This window comes from Rhinatrema bivittatum, chromosome 3, assembly GCF_901001135.1.
Source record: "Rhinatrema bivittatum chromosome 3, aRhiBiv1.1, whole genome shotgun sequence".
Lineage (NCBI taxonomy): Eukaryota > Metazoa > Chordata > Amphibia > Gymnophiona > Rhinatrematidae > Rhinatrema > Rhinatrema bivittatum.
In genome coordinates this window covers 256703934-256729083 of record NC_042617.1, presented here as the reverse complement: position 1 = coordinate 256729083, position 25150 = coordinate 256703934, and the positions used below count along the sequence as shown (strand labels likewise).

Here is a 25150-nt window from a genome sequence, read left to right as displayed (position 1 = left end):
GTCAGCGCGCGCAAGGGGGTGCACGTTTGTGCAACCTGCGCGCGCCGAGCCCAGCGCGCGCTGCCTGTTCCCTCCGCCCTCCCTTCCCCTACCTAACCGACCCCCCCCCGGCCCTATCTAAACCCCCCCCCCTTACCTTTATTCCACGATTTACGCCTGCGAAAAGCAGATGTAAATCTGCGCGTGCCGGCCGGCTGCCCCGCTCCGTGTTCCGGTCCCGGGGGCTGGTCCGGAGGCCGCGGCCACGCCCCCAGAACGCCCCCAGGCCGAAACCACGCCCGTGTTGCCGCCCCCGTCATTCTGCCACGCCCCCGACACGCCCCTTCCCGCTCCTTTAAAAAACCCCGGGACTTACGCGTGTCCTGGGGCTCTGCGCGCGCCAGCGGCCTATGCAAAATAGGCACGCCGGCACGCAAAGGCCCTGCGCGCGTAAATCCGGCCGGATTTACGCGCGCAGGGCATTTAAAATCTGCCCCAATGGGTTCTTCCCATACAGTACCAGATAGAAATCTCCCATCACTCATTCCAATTTATCTTGTACCACTAATATTTAAAAATGTTAGATAGAGCAGGAAACTTGATAACCACCAAAGCAAAACTAAACATTCTGGCAGCTTTACCAGTTTGACACCTCTTTGGAAAAATAAACCCTAGATTGATAAGCATATCTTAAAAGGTAGCTCCAGTTTCCTAGCATGTTCTGTATAACTTGTCAACAAAAAAATGTAAAGTGGCAAATGAGCTTCTTCAAATATAGGGATCATTGCAATCATCTATAAAAGGTACAAGTAAATATGAATTCCTCCATGCTGTTCTCTCGAGCATGGTCATCTTGTTTGCACTGAGATGTAAACACATTGGTATGTGTGCATGCTGCCTGCCAAAAGATTAGCATTTTTGGATGTGAATGCTGCCACTGACTATATTTGTGCCAAGTTAGACCTACTGGAACAGCTTGGAAGAAAAATAGGACCGATGAGCAGGCTTTGATTAATTCCTCTCACTGTTCTGCATCCCAACTTCCTTTTCCCCACTGTCTCTCACCTCCTGCTGCCTGTTCTCTTTTTTTGACCCCTCAACTCCCAGTTGTCTGTCTCCCTGCTGTACTAACTCAATCTTATCACACTCCCTTCCTGTATCACACAACCAGGAGCCACATTCCCACTACACTTGACTTCTTGTACTCTTCTTTCCTCCAGAGGCTACGGCCCTCCTCTTTCATGCCCTCACTCCATACCACCCTTTTCCCAGCAATCATGGCAGCCTTTCAAGGCCTCTTTCCCCTTCCTGGTTGTTTACTTCTCTTGGTTGTACATGGTTAATGGAAGATCGGCCCAAAAGATAGAATCAATGATGGGAGAAAGTTAGTTCCTGAAGGCCCTTTTTACCTGTAGTAAATAGTTTGCTGCTGCTACTGGCAATGTTGCACATTCTATGTGAATTTTTGAAGGGGAGAATAAATTTGGTCTTCTCATTTATCACCAGACACAGTACTGTTTAACACAATATTCCCCCCTTGAGACACGGTGGAAGCCTGTTACACTAAATTACTGCCCTTTACTTGTAATCCAGGCCAGGAGTTCACAAAGCTATGATGAAAAACACTCAAAAGCAGATTGAAACTGATCAGGTTGAAAGATCCCCAATTAAACAGAGGCTGAAGGTGCTACTGCTGCAGTTCTGGTGCTTAGACCTCTGCTTTCCTCTAGTAAATGGCTATGGCCCGTGTTAAAGACACCCCTAATTGGGGAATCTGGGCAATTTGAAAACATTTACTGCTGCCTAGCGAGCTTATGGAGTCTGAAGGTTCTGAAACTTTTTAGATACCCTACTAAAGTCTCTGTAACAAGACAATTAGAGAAGATGAGGCTCTACGGATAAAGAGGCAGTGCCGCACATCTCTGCAGCTAAAATCTTGGACTACCTACAGGTAGAGTTTTGAGCTAAAGTACTGGAAGATTCCTGAAACAGCCATTGCTATTAACTCCTACTTGAGTCATTTACCAAGACCCAGCCCTAGCCTTGGACCTCCAAAAATAAGTTAACATCTTTTCCCGAGTGTTTTTTGGCCTACTATATTATCTACCTGAGTAGAAAGGTCCTAGATTTGGTAACTCAATATGCATGATGATCCATATAAGAACAAATAAATTAAACCAACCAGAAAAAAAACACCACAAAGCAACAAAAGCCTTGGAATCCCTCAGAACAAACTGATTCTCATCAGCTAGTGTAATCCTTTCCAGTCTGTTACCAAGAAGAGACAGGAAGAACAATATTGTTCCAAATATCAATTCCCAATTGCTGGAATGCTCAAAATCTTGAGATACCCAATGTAGTCATTATCAACTACCAAGATATCAACTGGGATGACCACTTCCATTACCAAGTGCACCTCAGTACATGGAAAGTTAAAACATTTTCCACATTTCTTAAAGATACAATGTTCAGCCACAATCCTCCGCTACAGGAAAAGATAATACCTATATGGGAATGGATGATGATCTATAACAACTGCAGCAGAACATCTCTTAACACCAAACAGTAGGGATGTGAATCGTTTTTTAACGATTTAAAATATCGTCCGATAATTTTAAAATCGTCATTAATCGGTAAGGGACTCGATACAATAGGAATTCCACCGATTTATTGTGAAAAATCGGGTTTTTTTGTAAGTGCGCACTAACAGAATATGATACAATTTGACACTTTTCAGGTCAAGTTAAGGTCAGTTAAGTCAGTTAGGAATGAATATGTATTCCTATTGGCTGGCTGCCCTCTTATTTATTGATGTTACCAAAGTTCCCACTGAGGTGATGGTTTAATATATGGGGGATGGGTGGAAACGGTTGGTAGCTTGACAAAAAAAGTAATGTGATCACTGATCAGTCAATGTGACTAGAACTTGTGCCCTATCCCTGATACAGGGAGTGTTGTGATCTTCCTGCACGCAGTGCCCTATCCCTGATACCGGGAGTGTTGTGATCTTCCTGCACACAGTGCCCTATCCCTGATACCGGTGGTGTTGTGATCTTCCTGCATGCAGTGCCCTATCCCTGATACTGGGCGTGTTGTGATCTTCCTGCACTCAGTGCCCTATCCCTGATCCCTGATACCGGGAGTGTTGTGATCTTCCTGCACGCAGTGCCCTATCCCTGATACTGGGAGTGTTGTGATCTTCCTGCACTCAGTGCCCTATCCGTGATACCGGGAGTGTTGTGATCTTCCTCTCTACACTGAGCTGTGATCTACCTTGCAATGCCCTATCCCTGATACTGGGAGTGTTGTGATCCTCCTGCACGCAGTGCCCTATCCCTGATACCGGGAGTGTTGTGATCTTCCTGCACGCAGTGCCCTATCCCTGATACCGGGCGTGTTGTGATCTTCCTGCACACAGTGCCCTATCCCTGATACCGGGAGTGTTGTGATCTTCCTGCACGCAGTGCCCTATCCCTGATACCGGTGGTGTTGTGATCTTCCTGCACTCAGTGCCCTATCCCTGATACCGGGAGTGTTGTGATCTTCCTGCACGCAGTGCCCTATCCCTGATACTTGGATGTGTGCAGGAAGATCACAACACCCCCGGTAACTGGGATAGGGCACTGTGTGCAGGAAGATCACAACACTCCCGGTATCAGGGATAGGGCACTGTGTGCAGGAAGATCACAACACTCCCGGTATCAGGGATAGGGCACTGCGTGCAGGAAGATCACAACACTCCTGGTATCAGGGATAGGGCACTCTGTCCAGGAAGATCACAACACTCCCGGTATCAGGGATAGGGCACAAGTTCTAGTCACATTGACTGATCACATTACTTTTTTTGTCAAGCTACCAACCGTTTTCATTTCCCATCCCCCATATATTAAACCATCACGTCAGTGGAAACCTTGATAACATGAATAAATAAGAGGGCAGCCAATAGGAATACATATTCATTCCTAAACTGACCTTAACTGACCTGAAAAGTGTCAAATTGTATCATTTTCTGTTAGTGCAGTGGAGCCTAACCTGTGGCGACTGAAGATGAGGTACGGCTGGGCTAGCGCAAAGTCTATGCCATGGCAACTGAAGAAAAAGCTCAGGCTACTGCAGAGCCCATCCTACAGCAGCCTATGATGAAGTCCCAACAAGCCGCTGCAGAAGAGGAATAGTAGGCCACCAGAGAACCCATTCTATAGTAGCTGAAGACGGGGGCTACCACAGAACCCGCAGCGACCAAAGAAGAGGTTCAGAGAGTTTGTGTGTTTAAGTGAGTGCCTGCATGTGTGAAAGTCTGTATGTATGTATGTGTGTGTGTCAAAGTGCCTATATGTAATATATGTGTGTTTGTGTGTGCAAGAATGCCTGTATGTGCACCTGCATGTGTGCCTGTATATATGCATGAGTATGTGAGTGCCTATATGTGTGTGTGAGTATGCGCCTATATGTTAGTGCGTGCATGTGTGTGTGTGTGTGCATAAGGGAGTGCCTGCATGTGTGCATCTACATATGAAAGTGCCTGTATGCCTATATGTGTGTAGATGAAGGTGCCTGTATATATATGTGTGTGTGTGCACATGTGAGAATGCCTGTGAAGGTATGAAAGGGAGTGAGCAAAGAAGTGTATGTGAGAGCATGTGTGTGAGGAAGAGAGAGCCTGTGTACGTGAGAGAGAATGAATGTGACAAAGGATGAGATCCTACGAACTCAGGGCCTAGAAGGGTTAAGCAGGTAGAGAGACCCACTGTATACCAAGATCTGTTACATTTAAGGACTGTATGTTACCTGAAGTTAAGGTGAGCTGCACTGACTGTTTTGATTTTGGTTTTGTCACTGTAAATAAACTGCACTTAAGGAACAGCCAGAATCTGCCTCCTTATTTCTCTGGCTGTTTCCAAGCTGCTATCGCCCAAGTTATCACAGGAAAGTTGATAATTCTTTTTTTCTATCATTGCACTGCACGATACAGTTAGAATTGTTGCAGTTTCCAGTTTAGTTTTTGTCTGCATATTTCTATTTCTATTTTATGGCTCTTTTTTTGTTCTGTATTTGGTGAAGGTCTGTTTGTGTTCTGCATGTGTAAGGTATTCTGCTAACGCACATCCCATGAGCTTTATGCACTGGCTTATAGCACTGTCTCTGTTGCGCACCCCGTCAGTGTCCGGCCCGCGCACAGGCCTGCTCACCTTTCTGGCTCTTCTGCAGGTCCCAGGTTGGCCTCCCCAGCGGCAGCCGCAAGCTTCTCCAAGCCTCGGCTTCCCGCAGCGGCAGTCGCCAGGCCTTCCACTGCGCACCAGGCCTCACGCCGGAGTTCGGCATCTCCCGTGGCATTGGCCACGCCCCTACGCACGCGGACCTCCTGGCCTCTTGTAGGGCCAGGGGCAGGACCTAGCTCCGCAATGCGCCCTGATTGAAGGACTTACTTAAGGAAGTTCCTGCCTGGACTTCCTTGCCTTGGCAATCGGGTCGGCATTGTATTGTGTGCTAGATTGTCAATGCATTCTAGTCTCGTTCCGGTCTTGTTCCAGCTTCGTTCCAGGATCCTGCTGTTCCAGCTTTATTCCTGCATCCTTCTGTTCCATTGTTCGTCTGTCCGTCTCCCCAGGTCTGTCTCTCCGGTACTGTCTGTCTCTCTGGGACTGACCTCAGCTTTTCCTGACTACTCTGCCTGCTGCCTGCCTTCTGACCTCGGCTTGTTCATTGACTACTCTACCTGCTGCCTGCCTTCTGACCTCGGCTTGCCTGTGGACCTTGTCTGACCTCCAAACCTGACCTCTGCCTGTTTGACCACTCCTTAGACTGAACTTCGGTTTTGACCTTGGCCTGATTGACTACATCCTGATTCTGGCTCTGTCCCTTGCCTTGTCATCGCCTACGCTGTTCTGGTCTTCCTTGTTCCATCTGACCTCCAGCCTCGAACCCAACCGCGCTCCTTTGTTGCCCATGGACATGCCAGTCTACCATCTCTCCAGGAGACCCTGCGAGGCCCACAGTCCAAGCGGCCTGGGTCCCTACGGGCTCCTCCCCCTGGGGGCAGTTGCTTCCTGGTCCCTACCAGGAGGCCGTTCTCTCCTGCTCCAGGACAAGGGTCCAACCCCGAGCGCAACAGTCTCCTGGACATTATGGATGCCACGAAGGGGTGAGAATGGGATGTAAATAAGTGCAAAAGATTTGTCATACTGGGTTAGACCAGGCATTTTTTTTTCCAGGCAGCAGTTTGAAAGGAAATAATAAAAAGTACTTCTTCACACAATGTATAATTAATCAAGAGCATTCTCTACCACAGAATGCTATGATAGCAAATTATCTAATCCCTTTTTTAAACTCAGTTAAATTAATTTATGGAAGATAAATCAATCCTAGGTCATTGACCTTCAATCAGTAAAGCCATCTGGGTTCAATACTTCCCTAAACTATAACTCCTGGAAATTAGACGGGGATAACAGGGGGCAGACTAGCTTTACATGCATGGTTTCTTATACACTTCCTCTAAGCATCCTCCACTTGCCTCTGTTGAAGATGGAGCGTTTGTTCATACAAAGAGGTTTTCATACAGTATAATTTGGTATGAAGGAGACAGTTTAGAAAAGACGATTCAATAAGAACATAAGAACATAAGAAAATGCCATACTGGGTCAGACCAAGGGTCCATCAAGCCCAGCATCCTGTTTCCAACAGTGGCCAATCCAGGCCATATGAACCTGGCAAGTACCCAAAAACTAAGTCTATTCCATGTAACCATTGCTAATGGCAGTGGCTATTCTCTAAGTGAACTTAATAGCAGGTAATGGACTTCTCCTCCAAGAACCTATCCAATCCTTTTTTAAACACAGCTATACTAACTAAGGCAGAACTCACCAGCTGCTGCAGAGTAGGGATTTTTTTTAATGCATATCATCATTGTTTAATTCCTACTTAATTAATAAGCATTCAACTTGATACCTTATCCAGAGTAATAAAACAACTTTCTTCTATTCGCAGAAAAACACAGCTTGTTTTTAGTATATTTTGTTACAGCTTTGTTTTTGTTCTCCATTTTTCTTTACTATTGTGCTTTGGTGCTTCACCTATGTTTTGTATTTGTTTTGTAAGCAGATTTTGTTTTTGTATCATACAAGAGTTGGTTAAACATTGGCACTATTAGCACTGCTGCTTTACCCAGTACTTGGTCCACGCCCTCAATTGTTCAAGGATAACTGGTTTCTATCCAGATTGCACAATTAATTCCTATATTGCACCTTCTGAACAAAGTTCTCATTGAGATTCTCCCAGCTGCAGAGTGGATCCAGGCCACCATAAAACCAGTCAAGCTACATGGATCTGAATTTCTTAATTTTTTAAAAGATGAGGGCCAAAGAGAATTCAGAGTCATACGGATATGGGAGGGGAAGATGAATAAGGGACTATGATTTATTCAGACCAGCTATACTTCCAGGATGGCCATCACTGCACCATTACCCACTATCATGTTGTCATTCTGGTTTCTACTGTTGCACCAGGAGATGGACCCTTGGCCTAGTGCAGGAGTGGTAGGCTCCCTGGTCGGACCCAGAGAGCACCTGCCACCAGGAGGCAGAGCTCAAGAGGAGACAGAGGCTAGCTGGAGCTTCGCCACTAGCAACCCTAGATACCCCCGGGTTGAGCCCTTGGGTACCCGGGCCGCCTGGTCTTAGGTGGGCCTCGCAGGATCTCCTTCATAGGAAATTCAGGGGTGTGCCCACCACGATCAAGGATGCGCAGTCGATACTTAGGCCGAAAGGCCTGGTTGCCTGAGAAGGTCAGAAGAGAGACTCTGAATCTCTGAATGTATAGCAAGGATTAAGGCCAGATTCAAGGAAGCATGATCAGCCAATGCAAGGGTCAGAGCCAGTAATCAGTCCGTGGATGGTCAGGCAAAGCAGAGGTCAAGTTCCACGAAGCAGTCAGATGTGGTCGAGTTCAGGCAGAGGTCGGTTCCAGGCAGCGTGCAGACATGGTCGTAGAAGCAGGCAGAAGGTCAGAGGCAGGCAACGGCCAAACGTAGTCAAGGGAAGCCGAGGTCAGTACCGAGAAGACAGTCCGAAGGTACTACCTGGGAAGACGAGGAGACAAAGGACGCTGGAACAGGAGGACGCTGGAACAGAAGGACGCTGGAACAGGACTGGAATGAGACTAGAACACAGACTGGAACGCAGAGGCAAATTAGAAACACTCACGGTGTCAACCCGATTGCCAAGGCAGGGATCAAGGGAATGAGCCCTGGCTTATATACTGCAAGCTGGTGACATCATCGGGGAGCGTCGGACCCAGGTTTCCCGCACTTGGGTCTTTAAATGGGATGACGCTGGCCGCACATGCGCCTAGGGGCGGAGTCGAGGAGCAGGAAGACGCGGAGCCCCAGCGGGAGCTCCGCCGTGAAGCCTGGTTGGACGAAGGCGAGCAGGGAAGCCGGGAACGGCGCAAACTGGCTGAGGTCGCAGAGGAGGTGAGCCTGGTGCTGGTGGACGGAGTAGCGAGATGAGCGGGGCCAGCCGCACTGCGGAAGCAGCCGGGGAGCGCAACATCTACTATGTGAGAGGTGGTACTCTTTATCATGATGGTAATCAGCATGAAGTACTCTAAAAGTCTGATCTATGTGTTGTTACTATCCCTTATTGGAATACATTATTTATAAGGTCATGGAAGCAAGTGTTTAAATAATGTACGCCAATAAGGGTTAGTAACAACACAGAGATCAAACTTTGCTAATAGCTATCTACAGATCAACAACCAAAGGCAGTACAGGGGTGGTAGGGAGTACGAGAAAATCTACCTGGTCCCAAGCAACAGCAGGCCTTATCACTTTCTGTTCTTAGGCAATAGGAACTCTCTATCCTCCATACCTCCGGGACTCCTCAATTGGTACACAGCAGGCTACATGGCCTCTACATAGAAGTTACTTTCCAGGATGACACAGTATTCTAGCAGGCTGCTAGTAGACTGAGGACCATAATCATTAGGCTGTATATTGGACAAGTGATGCGGCTCCAGTTAGCAGCAGAGCCTGTCCCCTATATTCAGCAAAATAAATGTGCCACCTAATCTATTCGCCCTAAACTTATGCAGTTACATAAGGCTAGGTAACTGTAGGCCTAACCGGCCAGTGTGTAAATATGGCAGAGTAAGCCAAAAGTGATCCGGCCTTGTGTGGCTAGCTCACTGTCTACTTACCAGGATATCTTCTACAGATACATGGGTAAGTATCACTCTGTCTAGAAAAACATAACATCAAATGGGGGTCCTGACAGGCCTCCTGCTACTCCTCTCTCCCAGGTATCATCAATCCACTCGCCCAGACCCCTCCCCAACCCCTAGTGGTTAGTGCAGTGGGCCATGACCCAGGGAAACCAGGGTTCAAACCCCATTGTCACTCCTTGTGACCTTGGGCAAGTCACTTTACTCTCTATTGCCTCAGGTACAAAATTAGATTATAAGCCCTCTGGGGATAGGGAAATACCTACAGTACCTGAATATAATCTGCTTTGATGTACACTCTGAAGTGCCAAAAAGCGGAATAAAAAACATAAATTAAAAAATAAAATATCCTGTGACCATGAAAATAGCACCACTACACCACTTGCCCTCCCCTTTCCCCCTTCTCTCCATCCCAGCATCCCCAAAATAAGATGACATCTAACACCCCCCCAAAATACCACTTCCTCCCTGGCTGCTGATGCGCTCCCAACCACCCACATCCCTTAATACCATTACAAATTGGCCCACTAAAGGTACTAGGTGGGAAAGTTTCAGGTGCCAGGGGGAGATGTAAACTATAGGCAGATAATTACTTATGTGGCTCGAATGTAGCCAGATAAGTGGCTGCATATGCACAATAGTCGTTTTGAGAGCTAACTTTACAATTGCACATCTAAATGACTTTAGATGATGGACCTCAGGATATATAATGCAATAGAATAGAGAAGGTAGTGTATAGTATACCCACAAATCATGTACACAGCTGTATCTGATATAGGCAAGACTCACAAGCTTTTAATGTGTTCCACAGCAGCAGGACACTACACAATAGTACGGTAGCTGTGATGTATGTTCAGTTCTGCTACATTGCAACACACTGAAAGCTGTAGCTACAGGTGGGCTACTCCCACACTGTATACTTGCATTGTACAAGTGAAGCTGGGACTATTTGGCCTCAGAAGACAGATACTAGGAGCAAGGTGAGGTTTAATTTGGCAGCACAGCTGTAAGGTCACTGATAACTTCCCAGACCACTACATTACCCATTCAGCTGCCACTTTTCCCCATAAGTTTGTAGGTTTCTGCCCATATGGCAGAGTGCCCAAGCTACATTGTGGTGGTTGTCAAGATGTGGCTAGAGTGCCAACTACAGCCAGATATCAACTTATTTGGCAAAGTGGTACTGGATATCTCAGTTGAATGAATAAACAGTGTCAGGCCAAGGTGGAATGTTACGTTACAATGCATGATTCCATTTTCTTCCTGCCAACACATTACCGTACCTGTAGCTTCCACCCTAAAGAGTGGAAGTACAGGATTGCTTGTGGTTAAAGCCAGTGTGTGCAAATTGGGTGCATACACTGCGCATGTTCTTTTGTATGCACTGATATGTTAAAGAAGAAAACAACGAGACCTACATCACCTCCAGACACAGATATAGACATAGGCTTACTGTGCACATCATTCACCCAGACACACACACACACACACATCTATTAGGAAATAGTTGTTTACAGACTACCTCCAGCACCTTGGCTACCTAGTGAGATCCTAAATTGCTGTTCCTGGCCTGTTTATCATCAACCATCAATGATGTCTGTGCCCAGCTTGTCCCTACCTGCTAATGAGGTAGTCAGAGTCATGACTGCTCACAGAAGAGTATCTACATCCGGCAGCCTGATAGACATTTGTTGGAAGCATAGACGCTCACTGAATCTTCTTTATTAAAGCCATGGCTACATGGTCCGTGACCAGTCCTGCAAGTGGACTGTGTAGGGCGCGCTGCGTCGCAGTCTCATCCCAGTGCTTTGCCTGAGTCTTCTGATTACCTCGAACCTTGCCTGAGTCTACGTCTTCTGTACCTCGTTCCTTCCTGCGCTGGTCCCGCTCCCGCAGATGTAGGACAGGGTGGTCCGTGACCAAACCAGTGGTACTGGCTGTATAGGGCGCCCTGAGGGACCGTGCCACTGTCCGTATACCCGAGTCCCGTCTGTGCTTCCAAGTACCTCACTCCTGAGTCCTGTCTGTGCATCCAAGTACCTCGTTCCTGATTCTCGTCTGTGCATCCAAGTACCTCGTTCCTGAGTCTCAACTGTGTATCCAAGTACCTTGTTCCTGAGTCTCGTCTGAATCTTCATGTTCTGGTCTTCACTGCCCTGGACTCCATCTGGCCTGCCGCTTCTTGCCGTACCCTGCGGCAGGTCCAAAAGGGCTTGGAACGGTCGGAGGACTGTTCATAAGACCACCATTGCGTTGTTGGTCTTCCGAAGTGTGCAGGTCCGGAGGAGGGTAAGTATCTCCAGTCATCTGTCTTCAGTCCAGCCTCGCTCCTGTCCAGCCCACGCTCGGGCATGCCTCGCCTGCCACGGCACCTCTTCGGAGTTCCTCTGGGGTCGAGCCGTGGCCCAAGAACACACTTCTCCTGGTAAGCGGACCGCTTTCCTAGCACTTCGTAACATTGCCAACATATGAGGGCTAGGACAGGGTCAAAGGCGTAGCCGAGGCTAGCAAGAAGGTGCTCGTTAGCTATGCCAAGCTATGCACACTGCTTTGGCAGTCCTACATGAATGCTATGGCGAAACGTGACTCTTTTGATTTTAACCATACTGGCAAGTGTTTGGCCTTCCTTCCATCTTTCTTAATGCATGGAATACATCTGGACTGCGCTTCTAAGATGGTATTTTTTAACATATCTGTTGTACACTCTTAGGGGCGGATTTTCAGAGCCCTGCTCGCCTAAATCCGCCTAAATCCGGGCGGATTTAGGCGAGCAGGGCCCTGCGCGCCGGTGCGCCTATGTTCAATAGGCCTACCGGCGCGCGCAGACCCCGGGACTCGCGTAAGTCCCGGGGTTTGGCGAGGGGGCGTGTCGGGGGCGTGTCGGGGGTGGGCCCGGTCGGCGCAGCGTTTTGGGGGCGTGTCGGCAGCGTTTTGGGGGCGGGCCCGGGGGCGTGGTTACGGCCCGGGGCGGTCCAGGGGCGTGGCCGCGCCCTCCGTACCCGCCCCCAGGTCGCGTCCCGGCGCGCTAGCGGCCCGCTGGCGCACGGGGATTTACGTCTCCCTCCGGGAGGCATAAATCCCCTGACAAAGGTAAGGGGGGGGTTTAGACAGGGCCGGGCGGGTGGGTTAGGTAGGGGAAGGGAGGGGAAGGTGAGGGGAGGGAACGGGGGTAGGCTGCGCGGCTTGGCGCGCGCCAGCTATACAGAATCGATATCTCTGCGCGTACTTTTGCTTGCGCCTGATGCGTACTTTTGCTGGCGCCTGATGCGCCAGCAAAAGTACGCCAATTCGCGCGGTTTGAAAATCTACCCCTTAACCTTAGTATCTGCATCTTTCAGTTTTTTTTAAATATTTTTCTCATTTTCTCAAAGTTTCCCTATGAGACATGCTAGCTTCCAATGACCTATGAGAAGTTTGTGAATTCTACAATATTGGACTTGTGCTTCCAAAAAGGCTCTAAGTGCATAGCTGTCTGAGCATCGAGATGTCAGCACTGTCTCAGAAACTGATGAGGCAGTGACACTATAAATCCAATGTACAGTGAGACTATAAATCCAATGTACATGTGGATATATTCAGATGCACATGGATGTCAGCTAGGGAATCTGGTAGTAACATGTAGAGTTTGTGATTGGTGATTGTGGGTTTCAACTTGTAGTTTCAGGCTGTATGTTTAAGCAGCTAAGTAACTTGTGATGTATTTTACTTATAGAGCATTTACCTCCATGTCTTAGGCCCTACTGGAGTTCCATCATACCTATGCAACCATCTTGCCTGTTGTGATCCTGCCCGCGAGGAGCACGGGCAGGCTCCCTTACCTTCGCAGCCAGTCAGGCCACTGATGCCTTTCCCTCCGCGGCAGTCGTGCCGCTATGTCCGGGCTCCTCCCCGGCTGCCCCTTGCTCTGCGTGGCAGGGCCGACCCGCTGCGAGCTCTCCCTCACGGTCGGGACCTCCGCTGCCGTTCCTGCCTTCCCCAACGTGTTGCAGCCGCTCCCGGGGTCTTCAGCCGGCAGGGAGGCCATCCCTGCCGGTGCCTGCTGCTGCTCGGGTCCTTGCCCGGCAGGGAGGCCGTCCCTGCCGGCACCTGCAGCCCTCCTTCTCTTTCTGCCTGACTTCTTCGTGGCATGGAGCCACCCCAGCAACCTGCCTTCCTCCAGCCTCCTGGCAGGGCTGCTCCAGCTGCCTGCCATGCTTCCTTCGGGCCTTCCATGTGGCCGAGGATGCCACCAGTGGATCCTGCTCTTCCTCTCCAGCTCTCCTAAGGCGCGGGCGCGCACCTCTCTCCTGTTCTTCAAGGGCCAGCCAGGTACGGCCCCCTGCTGACCCCTCCCTGGGCGTTGTCCTTTTCAGCCCTACAAAAGGGCTCAGCGTCCATTCTAGCTTTGCCTTCGCAAGGAGTTAGACACTCCTGGGATCCTGCTGGTCTTCGATCCAGGAGTCGTCCTTGTTCCAGCTCTTCTTCAAGGTCCTGTGTTTCCTGTTCTTCGTTGGAGCTCCTCGTCTTGTCCTGATATCCACGTTCCAGTCCAGATATCCACCTGATGTTCGTGATCCAGCCCTGAGGTCTGTCTCCTGATCATAATCCATGTTCCAGTCCAGATGTTTGTTCCTGATGTCTGTGATCCAGCCCTGATGTTGTTTCTCCTGATCCTGATGTCCTTGATCCTGTCCAGTCATCCTTAACCCCTGGTTCCTCGTGCCACTCTTCCTGGCGTGCCATGTCGTGGTCCGCGACCAGCCCCACGGGCGGGCTGTGTAGGGCGTTTCATGGTGCATGCCTTCCTCACCTCTGCAGCACAAGCCTCCGGGAGACTTCCGCTTCTGTCTTTATCCCTAGACTACGGAGTCCCTTGTGCTTGCTCCGTCCGTGCCAAAGACTCTGCCAGAACCTGTACCATTCCAGCATGGTCCGCGACCAGCCACTGGCGGCTGAGTAGGGCGCACCTCGGCGCAGGCCTCTACAGCTTCTGAAACATGTCCCTTTTCATTGCCCCATATCTCGTCTAGAGGCTCTTCGAGTCCAGCGAGGTCCATGACCAGTCCCGCGGGTGGACTGTGACAGGCGCGCTGCGTCGCAGTCTCATCCCAGTGCTTTGCCTGAGTCTTCTGATTACCTAGAACTTTGCCTGAGTCTTCTGATTACCTTGAACTTTGCCTGAGTCTATGTCTTCTGTACCTCGTTCCTTGCCTAAGCTCCAGATTTCAAGGACAGGTTGATCCAGTCCCACTGCATGTATAAACTTGCAGTCTTTCTTTTCTCAGGGAATGCCAATAATGAAATCAGAACTACAAGCCCCTTCTTGTAATGGAGTAAAACCAAGACTGGATCAATCTGTCATGAAAATCTGGAGCCAACCCTACTCACAGCCATGGAATACATGATCTCCTTGTCAAAGAATGTCCTCGTTTACTGCCCTTTAGTGGGTATGCATGTGCTCCTAATAACATCATGCACATCTGGACAACACTTGGAGGGGGGGTTGACTGCATATACCTCAAATGCTAATATCATTGGAGATATGAAGACTTGAACACAAGTCAGATGAGAAACACAGAGCCCACTGCAGTTCTGCATCTTCTACACACAAATCAGCGCCTATCAAGTGAAAGAGCCTCTCGGTAACTTCCAACAGTCCACATTTTTTCATTTGCCTCAAACTCAGGAATCCAAGTTGTTCTGATACAAATTTGTAAGCCTAAGAAACCATCCCATTCATTAAAAGCCATAATTCCTTCTATGCCTAAGTCTGACCTACCCTCTGAAGTTTGCTGTTCTCCATATTATGCCTATCACACCCCTTAGCCTCACAATCCCAGATCCTGGTTAAACACATCTTGCCATAATTACCTTCCGTCCCTGATCCCCCACCCTCTTTCTCAAAGACATATATGAAAGTTGTTGCCTTCCAGTTCAGCAGAGCAACATTTGCTGTGGAAAATCCAACCATGGTGAGAGTCAACTAATCGTGTGCTAGAGAGGGTACGGCTGAGGGCTTTGGAGAGCCACTTGTTAAATTATAAAAACAAAGGCAGTCTTCCTCAGAGTTGGAAAGAGCCTTAACAAGAAATTGATGGTATCTCACTGGGCTCAGCTCCAGGCACCCCCTCTGAAGGAAGACAACCAAAAGAAAAGTATCAGTGAGTTCAGCTAGAGAGAGCCATGAGGCTCACAAACTTAATGCTGGCAAAAAAAACAAAACAGGAAGCGAATAATGTAAGTGCTTCACAAGAACATTTTCCCTATTGCCCATGTCAGGGGCAGTCACAGATTCACAGAGAAAAGTTGCACATGGCTCCTCAGGGTCCTCTTGGAGACTCTTAACAAGACTAAACTCTTGAAACTGGCAGAAGGGTAGATCAGAAGGGTAGAATAAAACATCTGAGGGCAGCTCTTTGAGATGTGCACTCCTGAAGTGGCTCACGAACGGATGAAGGATGAATCCCAGAAAATCATTAAGTAAAACCTTTTAGGAAATTAAAAAAAAGTCACAGGATAGGGCAGGGGTCCCATCCTGGGGTCTGTGAGACAATCACGGTGGGGGTCCGCCAGAAGGGAGGCAACCAAAATGCAACTGCTGAGAAATAGAACAGGCTGACCTCATCTCTGAGGAGCTCTGCTCGGGGGCTCCTGCTGCCTAATTCCACTGCCTGATCCCATGCCAAGGAGAGGAACTGGGGAACAGTGTGACTGCTTGCCCCACAAAGGGAGTCCGAAACTGCGCCTAGCGGCGGAGGGGAGGCCTGCTCCACCAACGCCTTCCACGGCTACTGCTCCACATGACCAGAGGCAGCAGCCAGCAGGGTGGTGATCCTGAGGAACATTTCTGGGCTCTGCTGCATGTCCTTCCCTGATCCATCAGACTTTCATTAGATATCTAATCCGCTCATGAATATGGAACTTCGCTCCTCCAATATTCACCTCATTTTCTAGCTATCTACCCTAATAAATTAACTGGCTCTAGACCAGACTCAGACATGACTCACTGTATTTAATTTAATACCCTCTTAAGGCCTTTCTTCTTCCAGCTGAATCAGCTTCCAAGTTCTTGGTCCTTGTTTTATGTAACTTTTCTGCTTTTTTGATTTTTTTGCTTCCCCTAAGTATAAAAAGTTGTTCCTTATTTTATATTTATCTACCCCCTGTTCGATGTAAACCGACCTGATATGGTATTCAACCTTGAAGGTCGGTATAGAAAAATGTTAAATAAATAAATAAATAAATAAATAAATAAATGTCCTCTGGCTGTCCTGCTGACCTGACAATGAGAGACTAATATGGCCATGATGGAAGCCAGAAGGGTGCCTTAAAGGTGCTGCTGCAACCTATAGTTTTACTGACATTTGTATTTCTATGAGAGCCCTGAAAATGCGGCTGCCACTTGTCCACTGAAATGTTTGTATTCCTTGTGTTGCTTTTACTGAGATGTGTTGTATTCTTAGTCCTGTTGTTGACATTTAAAGTTTACTTCTGTCCTACATTTTCCATTGTTTAGTCTCATCATAGATGGATATCAAGTTCAGTCCTTTCTGAAGTTCCTTAGGATTGGACATTAACTTTCAAATATGTTGTACCCCCACCGTGGATGAATTTCTTATTCAAAAAGGTGGGTAATAAATCCAAATACATTAAAGGACGTTTGTTATGCGGTTGTGGGGAACGGGGAGGGCCAGAAGGAGGACAGGAGTTAAGGCCCTCAGGAAGGTGGGGGGAGGGGTGCAGCACTCAGGGCCATGAAAGAAGGGCAGGGGGGAGGACCAGGGAAGATGACCCAGGAGAGAGAAGACAGAAGGGAAGGAACCCTAGATGAGGGCGAAGAGGGAAGGCAGTTGGGGAGGGGAGAGGGCAGGAAGGTGAGCACTCAGGAAGGGTGGAGGGAAGCAGGGCAGGAGGGAAGGCACTTGGGACGGGGCCATGGTAGAGGTGGGGAGGGCAGGATGGAAAGCACGGATTATAGGTTTTATTTATTACAAATGATTCTGCAGCGCATATTATTGTTTTTACGTTAGCCAGTTTTTCTTATGGCACTTAACTGCATGTAAAACCTTAAAGAGAGACACATGTGGGGGATCTGTGAAATTTTCGCAGGTTGAAAAGGGGTCCCACGCTCCCCAAAAGGTTGGGAATCCCTGGGATAGGAGGTGATCTCTTGTTCTGCATTGGTATCTAGTTAAATGTAGAAAGGCCAGTAGTGGAGTACCACAGAAATCTGAACGGGGACCATGCTATTTAACTTTTCCATTAATGATCTGGAAAAGGTAACGAGTTAAGTGATCAAATTTGTAGAAGACACAAACATTTTCAAAGTAATTAAAACAGCAGCGGATTTTGAGGAACTGCAGAAGGACCTGTTTAGTCTTTTCCTATATTACATTTAAAAAAAATTAAAAAGGTACACAAAATAGACAAGGTAACATTTTTAGAAATCAATTATTGCTGCTCAAATTTTACAATGAAATTTGTATTAATCTTTCAAACCATTTTTTACAGTTTGCCATCACATTCTGCAGGCTTGCAACTGAACACCTCAGAATCTCGCCAAGTCCGTGCCAAAGAGCAGCCTGCTAGCTTCAGACTCGGGTCAGCCACTTTCCACAGAAGATCCTACCTCGGGCATGGTACAGGGTACTCTCCTCAAATTACAAGAAAAAAAAAGAAAACGAACACACACTCCAACAAATCGCAAAGTTCTGAAAATACAACACAATTCCTTTCAGAACACAAGTTATCCAACTGGATGAATGCAGTCCAGCAAATGAACAGCAATTGACTTAGTGCAGCTAGCGGCTCCACCTTCTGCTTTTTTTGGCCTAGATAAGGAGGCCTGGGAGCCACCTTCGTGCCAAGATACTCCTATCTTTCATAGTGCATAAATGGCCTAAGCTTTAACACTCTGATAACACGCTCCTGCCTGCTCCAAACTTTCCTTTCCCCGTCAAAACTACCAACCTAAACATTCCAGCATGAAACAGCAATTTGGCAAAGACGACAAAAAGGCTGGTGGCACTTTATTTATTTATTTAAAGTTTTTTTATGCCGGTATTCGTCAAAACATCATATCGGTTTACATGTAACGTGTAACAGCAAGGAAATATATTAAACAGGGTGAATGTTGAACTTGGAAGGGTATATAGAGGATAGCTAACAAAAGTTGTTAGAGTCAAACATTGCATATCTTAAAACGGGAAAAGCTATAGCATTGCAGTTAGTATTTACAATTAGTTAGTTAACGAGTAGTTATCAAGCTGTGTTGGAGAATAAACATTGCATATCATTAATAAGGCAAAAGCCATGACATTGGAGTTAGTTTTACCATTAGATTGGGCAGATAAGTGTGAGGGGAGGTAGGGGGAGGGGTGGATAAATGAGGTTAATCGGGGAAGGCTTTTCTAAAAAGCCAAGATTTAAGCTTTGTTTTGAATTTTTGCGTATTTGTTTCCAGTCGCAGGTCTGATGGCATGGAGTTCCAAAGAACTCCAAAGAACTCCATGAGATTTCCAAGCCAAAAATCCACTTTGTCAGATGACATTTTGGAGATTTCTGCTTCTAGAGACTATCATGGTTACCCCTCTATAACTTTTTATCAGCAATTTGCCAGCACCTGCTAAGAGTGCTGGCAAATTGCCAGCACTCTTAACATATAGTCATTCACAGCCCCTCTCTGGGGCTGTGAATGACCATATGGTGAGGGAGAAGGCATCTAAGAGTAAGTGACAGAGGGTATCAGGGCTGACTTTCCCCTGGGAGGATCTAGAAATCTGCTGCTCTCCTGCTAGAAATGCGGAAAAGAGTAAATTAAGCAGGAGATCAAAAAAGCTCTACCAGAGGAAGAGATGAGGTGAAGATAATCAAGGAACTGACAGTCAGATACCCAAAGACAAGGCAAAAAAGACAGAGAGCTACACATGGGACAGCAATAAATTGACCTTCCACACAGGATCACCAAACAGGAAAAGAGTGCAGAATCTGCTGCAGCTGTGACCAAGAGTAACTGAAACGTCCACAGTAAAATAAAGGAAACCGAGTGACAGGAAACCCTTTCCTCTGAAATAGTTCTTCCAAACCGGGCTCCCCAGACAGAATCCTACAAATTCCCAAAAATAATAGTTCATGAGATGAAGGGAAAGAATGAAAAGCAAGGATCAGATGGTCTTATAAAAGCGTATTTGGAAAATATCCAAAAAAACCATAATTGATCCCCATCCCTTTCTGGAAAGTACAGGAAGTTTCCTCTGTATGCGTTCAAAAGAAGGCATGATGAAAACATGAAAACATACAATGAAATATGCTTTCCTGAACAACTCCTACAGAAAACTTTGCATGCAGCACATATACCACATTCTTTAACATGTGGGACATGTGCAATTTATGCAGGGCAGAAAAATAGGAGACAAGTAGGCATGAGCATGAAATTTTTAGGAGCCAGGCAGGATGATCAACTCTAGTCCTTGAGTGGACATCCGTAGCTAGCCTATGGCCAATATGGCCTCAGCCATAGGCACCTTCCAATAGAGGGCACTGCTGCTCTCTCATAACGCAGCTGACAAGCCACCTCCCTTCCTTCCAATGCAGCACTAGGGGCTGAACAGCTCTGCCGCCCTGGGTAGAAGAGCCGGCTCTTCCTGGTGTCCCCTGTTGCCTCAGGGCCATCCTTGAGGGCAAGGGGGGATGAATCGAGGAGACCATCACAGGCTCTGTTCTTCGGGGTAGCCCTGAGCTCAACGGCATTGTTTCAGGCTTGTAGCTTGAGGTGCACTGGCAGGAAGGAGACAGTGAAGCACAATAAGCATCATCCTTGAGCACCATGTCCTTTTTGATGTGGCCACAGGGACAAAAAAATACTGAGGCTGCCTGGTTGAGATGTGCCCTCCACAAGGCTCACGTTTCTCCTCGCAGACGTAAGGCAGGTACACTGCCATGCTGCTTAAACTAACTACTATCCCTCATGATATCTTTGAGAAAAGGAAGGGGGGGGGGAGATTTCAAGAGGAATGAATAGAAGGTTATAAGGGTTGGAAGCAGGGCCAGTCTAGGCAGTCACCTGGAGCACCCCAGTTCTGGGGGTGGTGACCCTCCTTTCTGCCCAGGTGGGCAGGAAGGAGGAGATGTCATGGCTGTTGCCACCTCCAGAAGCTGCAGAAGCAGGCTGCAGTATCCACCTGGTTGCCTAAAGAAGCAGGAGGCAGAGCAAAGTTGGCTGTGTGAGCCGAAATGAGGAGACAGCGGTGGAAGAAAGGAGCAGGAGGAAGAGCAGCATTGGCCCCTGTGGCCCGAAGGAGTCATTCAGTCAGCCACAAGAGCTAAAGAATGAGGCTGCTGCTGCTTCTCCTGAGAGAGTCAATGTGATTGAGCGGGAAAGGTTTGTACACAAAACTTTACCACAGGCCCTACTAATCCATGATAATCTCAGTGGAATTGGAAGTCAAGAGTTCCCAGATATAGAGAGAAGGGGATTTTTTTTTTTAATCTTATTAGTTTTAATTATTCGTGTTATTTGATTCATTTATTGTTTTAAAATATTATATTGGTGTTTGGAAAGTTTTAAAAAATGTTTCTATAAGATTTTTGTTAAATGTTCTATTCATTAGCTGTTTTGAAACATTATTTTTATTAGTATGGTATTATTATTAATGATTTACCGTATATTTCTTGATTTGATGTTTTATGAAGGATGTTTTTTGCTTTGTTTCCCTTCATACAGAGTCTGACTTGCTGCCATTAAGAACATAAGAACATAAGAAATTGCCATGCTGGGTCAGACCAAGGGTCCATCAAGCCCAGCATCCTGTTTCCAACAGAGGCCAAAACCAGGCCACAAGAACCTGGCAATTACCCAAACACTAAGAAGATCCCATGCTGCTGATGCAATTAATAGCAGTGGCTATTCCCTAAGTAAAACTGATTAATAGCCATTAATGGACTTCTCCTCCAAGAACTTATCCAGACCTTTTTTGAATCCAGCTACACTAACTGCACTAACCACATCCTCTGGCAGCAAATTCCAGAGCTTTATTGTGCGTTGAGTGAAAAAGAATTTTCTCCGATTAGTCTTAAATGTGCTACTTGCTAACTTCATGGAATGCCCCCTAGTCATTCTATTATTCGAAAGTGAAAATAACCGAGTCACATCTACTTGTTCAAGACCTCTCATGATCTTAAAGACCTCTATCATATCCCCCCTCAGCCGTCTCTTCTCCAAGCTGAACAGCCCTAATCTCTTCAGCCTATCCTGATAGGGAAGCTGTTCCATCCCCTTTATCATTTTGGTTGCCCTTCTCTGTACCTTCTCCATCGCAACTATATCTTTTTTGAGATGCGGCGACCAGAATTGTACACAGTATACAAGGTGTGGTTTCACCATGGAGCGATATAGAGGCATTATTACATTTTCCGTTCTATTAACCATTCCCTTCCTTATAATTCCTAACATTCTATTTGCTTTTTTGACTGCTGCAGCACACTGAGCTGACGATTTAAAAGTATTATCCACTATGATGCCTAGATCTTTTTCCTGGGTGGTAGCTCCTAATATGGAACCTAACATCGTGTAACTACAGCAACGGTTATTTTTCCCTATATGCAACACCTTGCACTTGTCCACATTAAGTTTCATCTGCCATTTGGATGCCCAATCTTCAAGTCTTGCAAGGTTCTCCTGCAATGTATCACAGTCTGCTTGTGATTTAACTACTCTAAATAATTTTGTATCATCTGCAAATTTGATAACCTCACTCGTCGTATTCCTTTCCAGATCATTTATATATATATTGAAAAGCACTGGTCCAAGTACAGATCCCTGAGGCACTCCACTGTTTACCCTTTTCCACTGAGAAAATTGACTATTTAATCCTACTCTCTGTTTCCTGTCTTTTAACCAGCTTTTAATCCACGAAAGGACATCGCCTCCTATCCCATGACTTTTTAGTTTATGTAAAAACTTTTATGTAAAATCCCATGATTTTTTAGTTTATGTAAAAAGTCAAGCGGAAGAGAGGATTGCCAAAGAGGTAAAGAGTGGTAACAAAACATTTTTCAGATACATCAGTGAAAAGAGAAAAGTTCAAAGTGGTATAGTGAAATTGAAAGGTGGAAAGGATCAATGTGTGGAGAGAGACGAAGAAATGGCAGAAATATTAAATGAATACTTCAGTTCTGTGTTCACTAAAGAGGACCCTGGAGAAGGACCGACACTAGTTAACAAGAAACTGGAGGGAAATGGAGTAGATGTAACTCCATTCACAGTAGAAAATGTATGGGAAGAGCTGGTGAAACTGAAAGTGGACAAAGCCATGGGGCCTGATGAAGTTCATCCCAGAATACTGAGGGAGCTCAGAGATGTGCTGGCGGGTCCGCTGTGTGACCTATTCAATAGATCCCTAGAAACGGGAGTGGTGCCGAATGATTGGAGGAGAGCGGTGGTGGTCCCGCTTCACAAGAGTGGGAACAGAGAAGAGGCTGGTAACTACAGACCGGTTAGCCTCACTTCGGTGGTGGGAAAAGTAATGGAGTCACTGTTGAAAGAGAGAATAGTGAACTATCTACAGTCGGGAGAATTGCTGGACCAGAGGCAGCATGGATTCACCATTGGAAGATCCTGTCAGACAAATCTGATTGACTTTTTTGACTGGGTAACCAAGGAATTGGATCGAGGAAGAGCACTCGATGTCATCTACTTGGATTTCAGCAAAGCTTTTGACACTGTCCCGCACAGGAGACTGGTGAATAAAATGAAAAGCTTAGGAGTGAGTGCCGAGGTGGTGGCCTGGATTGCAAACTGGTTGATGGACAGAAGACAATGTGTGATGGTAAATGGAACTCTCTCTGAAGAGAGAGCGGTTTTAAGCGGTGTACCGCAGGGATCGGTGTTGGGACCGGTCCTTTTCAATATCTTTGTGAGCGACATTGCGGAAGGGATAGAAGGTAAGGTATGTCTTTTTGCGGATGACACTAAGATCTGCAACAGAGTGGACTCGCCGGAAGGAGTGGAGAGAATGAGACGGGATTTAAGGAAGATGGAAGAGTGGTCGAAGACATGGCAGCTGACATTCAATGCCAAGAAGTGCAAAGTCATGCATATGGGGAATGGAAATCCGAATGAACTGTATTCGATGGGGGGAGAAAGGCTGATGTGCACGGAGCAGGAGAGAGACCTTGGGGTGATGGTGTCTAATGATCTGAAGTCGGCGAAACAATGTGACAAGGCGATAGCTAAAGCCAGAAGAATGCTGGGCTGCATAGAGAGAGGAATATCGAGTAAGAAAAGGGAAGTGATTATCCCCTTGTACAGGTCCTTGGTGAGACCTCACCTGGAGTATTGTGTTCAGTTCTGGAGACCGTATCTCCGAAGAGACAGAGACAAGATGGAGGCGGTCCAGAGAAGGGTGACCAAAAAGGTGGAAGGTCTTCATCAAATGACTTATGAGGAGAGATTGAAGAATCTAAATATGTACACCCTGGAGGAAAGGAGGAGCAGAGGTGATATGATACAGACTTTCAGATACTTGAAAGGTTTTAATGATCCAAAGACAACGACAAACCTTTTCCATAGGAAAAAAATCAGCAGAACCAGGGGTCACGATTTGAAGCTCCAGGGAGGAAGATTCAGAACCAATGTCAGGAAGTATTTCTTCACGGAGAGGGTGGTGGATGCCTGGAATGCCCTTCCAGAGGAAGTGGTGAAGACCAGAACTGTGAAGAACTTCAAAGGGGCGTGGGATAAACACTGTGGATCCATAAAATCAAGAGGCCGTCAATAAAGAGTGGGTGGCTAGCCAGAATGACGGCTACTGCCTGGAGACAATACCCTTATTCAATAAACATACACATGGTTACTGTGACTCCAACATCGCTCTAAGCTACAACAGCAAGAGGAAATGTGGAAAAAAGGATTTGCACTCACAAAGTGGGGAGTAGCTGGCTTGTTACGGCGGTTACTACCCCAAACCAAATAAGCCTGATACTTCACTTTCAATGCATATCCAGCATAGCTCTCTGCTTCAATGGCAGGGGAGAAGAAAAACTGATACTTCACGCATATCCAGCATAGCTCCCTGCTTCAACGGCAGGGGAGAAGAAAAACTGATACTTCACGCATATCCAGCATAGCTCTCTGCTTCAACGGCAGGGGAGAAGAAAAACTGATACTTCACGCATATCCAGCATAGCTCTCTGCTTCAACGGCAGGGGAGAAGAAAAACTGATACTTCACGCATATCCAGCATAGCTCTCTGCTTCAACGGCAGGGGAGAAGAAAAACTGATACTTCACGCATATCCAGCATAGCTCTCTGCTTCAACAGCAGGGGAGAAGAAAAAAGGATTCGCACTCACAAAGCGGGGAGTAGCTGGCTTGTTACGGCGGTTACTACCCCAAACCAAATAAGCCTGATACTTCACTTTCAATGCATATCCTGCTTCATCGGCAGGGGAGAAGAAAAACTGATACTTCACGCATATCCAGCATAGCTCTCTGCTTCAACGGCAGGGGAGAAGAAAAACTGATACTACAAGCATATCCAGCATAGCTCCCTGCTTCAACAGCAGGGGAGAAGAAAAACAACCAATAAGGGCTGAACAACACAGTCTGGGTAAAACAAATAAGCATGGGTGTAGCTTGCTTATTGCGGCGGTTACTTCCCCTACTACCCATAACTAATCAAGCTTGATATTTCACTTGGTTGCAGCTCCATCACTGCTCTCTACATTAATGGTGGGGGTGGAAGGGAAATAGAACCAAAGAGCTAAGAGAAACAGATAAGTATGAGAAAAAAATGTGAAGCTTGCTGGGCAGACTGGATGGGCCGTTTGGTCTTCTTCTGCCGTCATTTCTATGTTTCTATGTTTCTATATAGAAGCCTCTCATGAGGGACTTTGTCAAATGCCTACTAAAAATCCAAATACACTACATCTACCGGTTCACCTTTATCCACATGTTTATTAACCCCTTCAAAAAAATG

General features: G+C 46.9%; 1 protein-coding gene and 1 long non-coding RNA gene across 2 annotated transcripts in view; one reads left to right on the top strand and one right to left on the bottom strand.

Moving 5' to 3' along the window:
- Window positions 1-18418, top strand: part of LOC115087382 — a 53399-nt gene extending 34981 nt beyond the window's left edge. Inside the window, exons 2-3 of the long non-coding RNA XR_003855508.1 lie at window positions 16691-16801; window positions 17686-18418. This is a non-coding gene — a long non-coding RNA (uncharacterized LOC115087382). The remainder of the gene's footprint in view (window positions 1-16690; window positions 16802-17685) is intronic.
- ACSS1 (acyl-CoA synthetase short chain family member 1) overlaps window positions 1-25150 on the bottom strand; it is a 279756-nt gene that overhangs the window by 213605 nt on the left and 41001 nt on the right. The window lies entirely within an intron of this gene.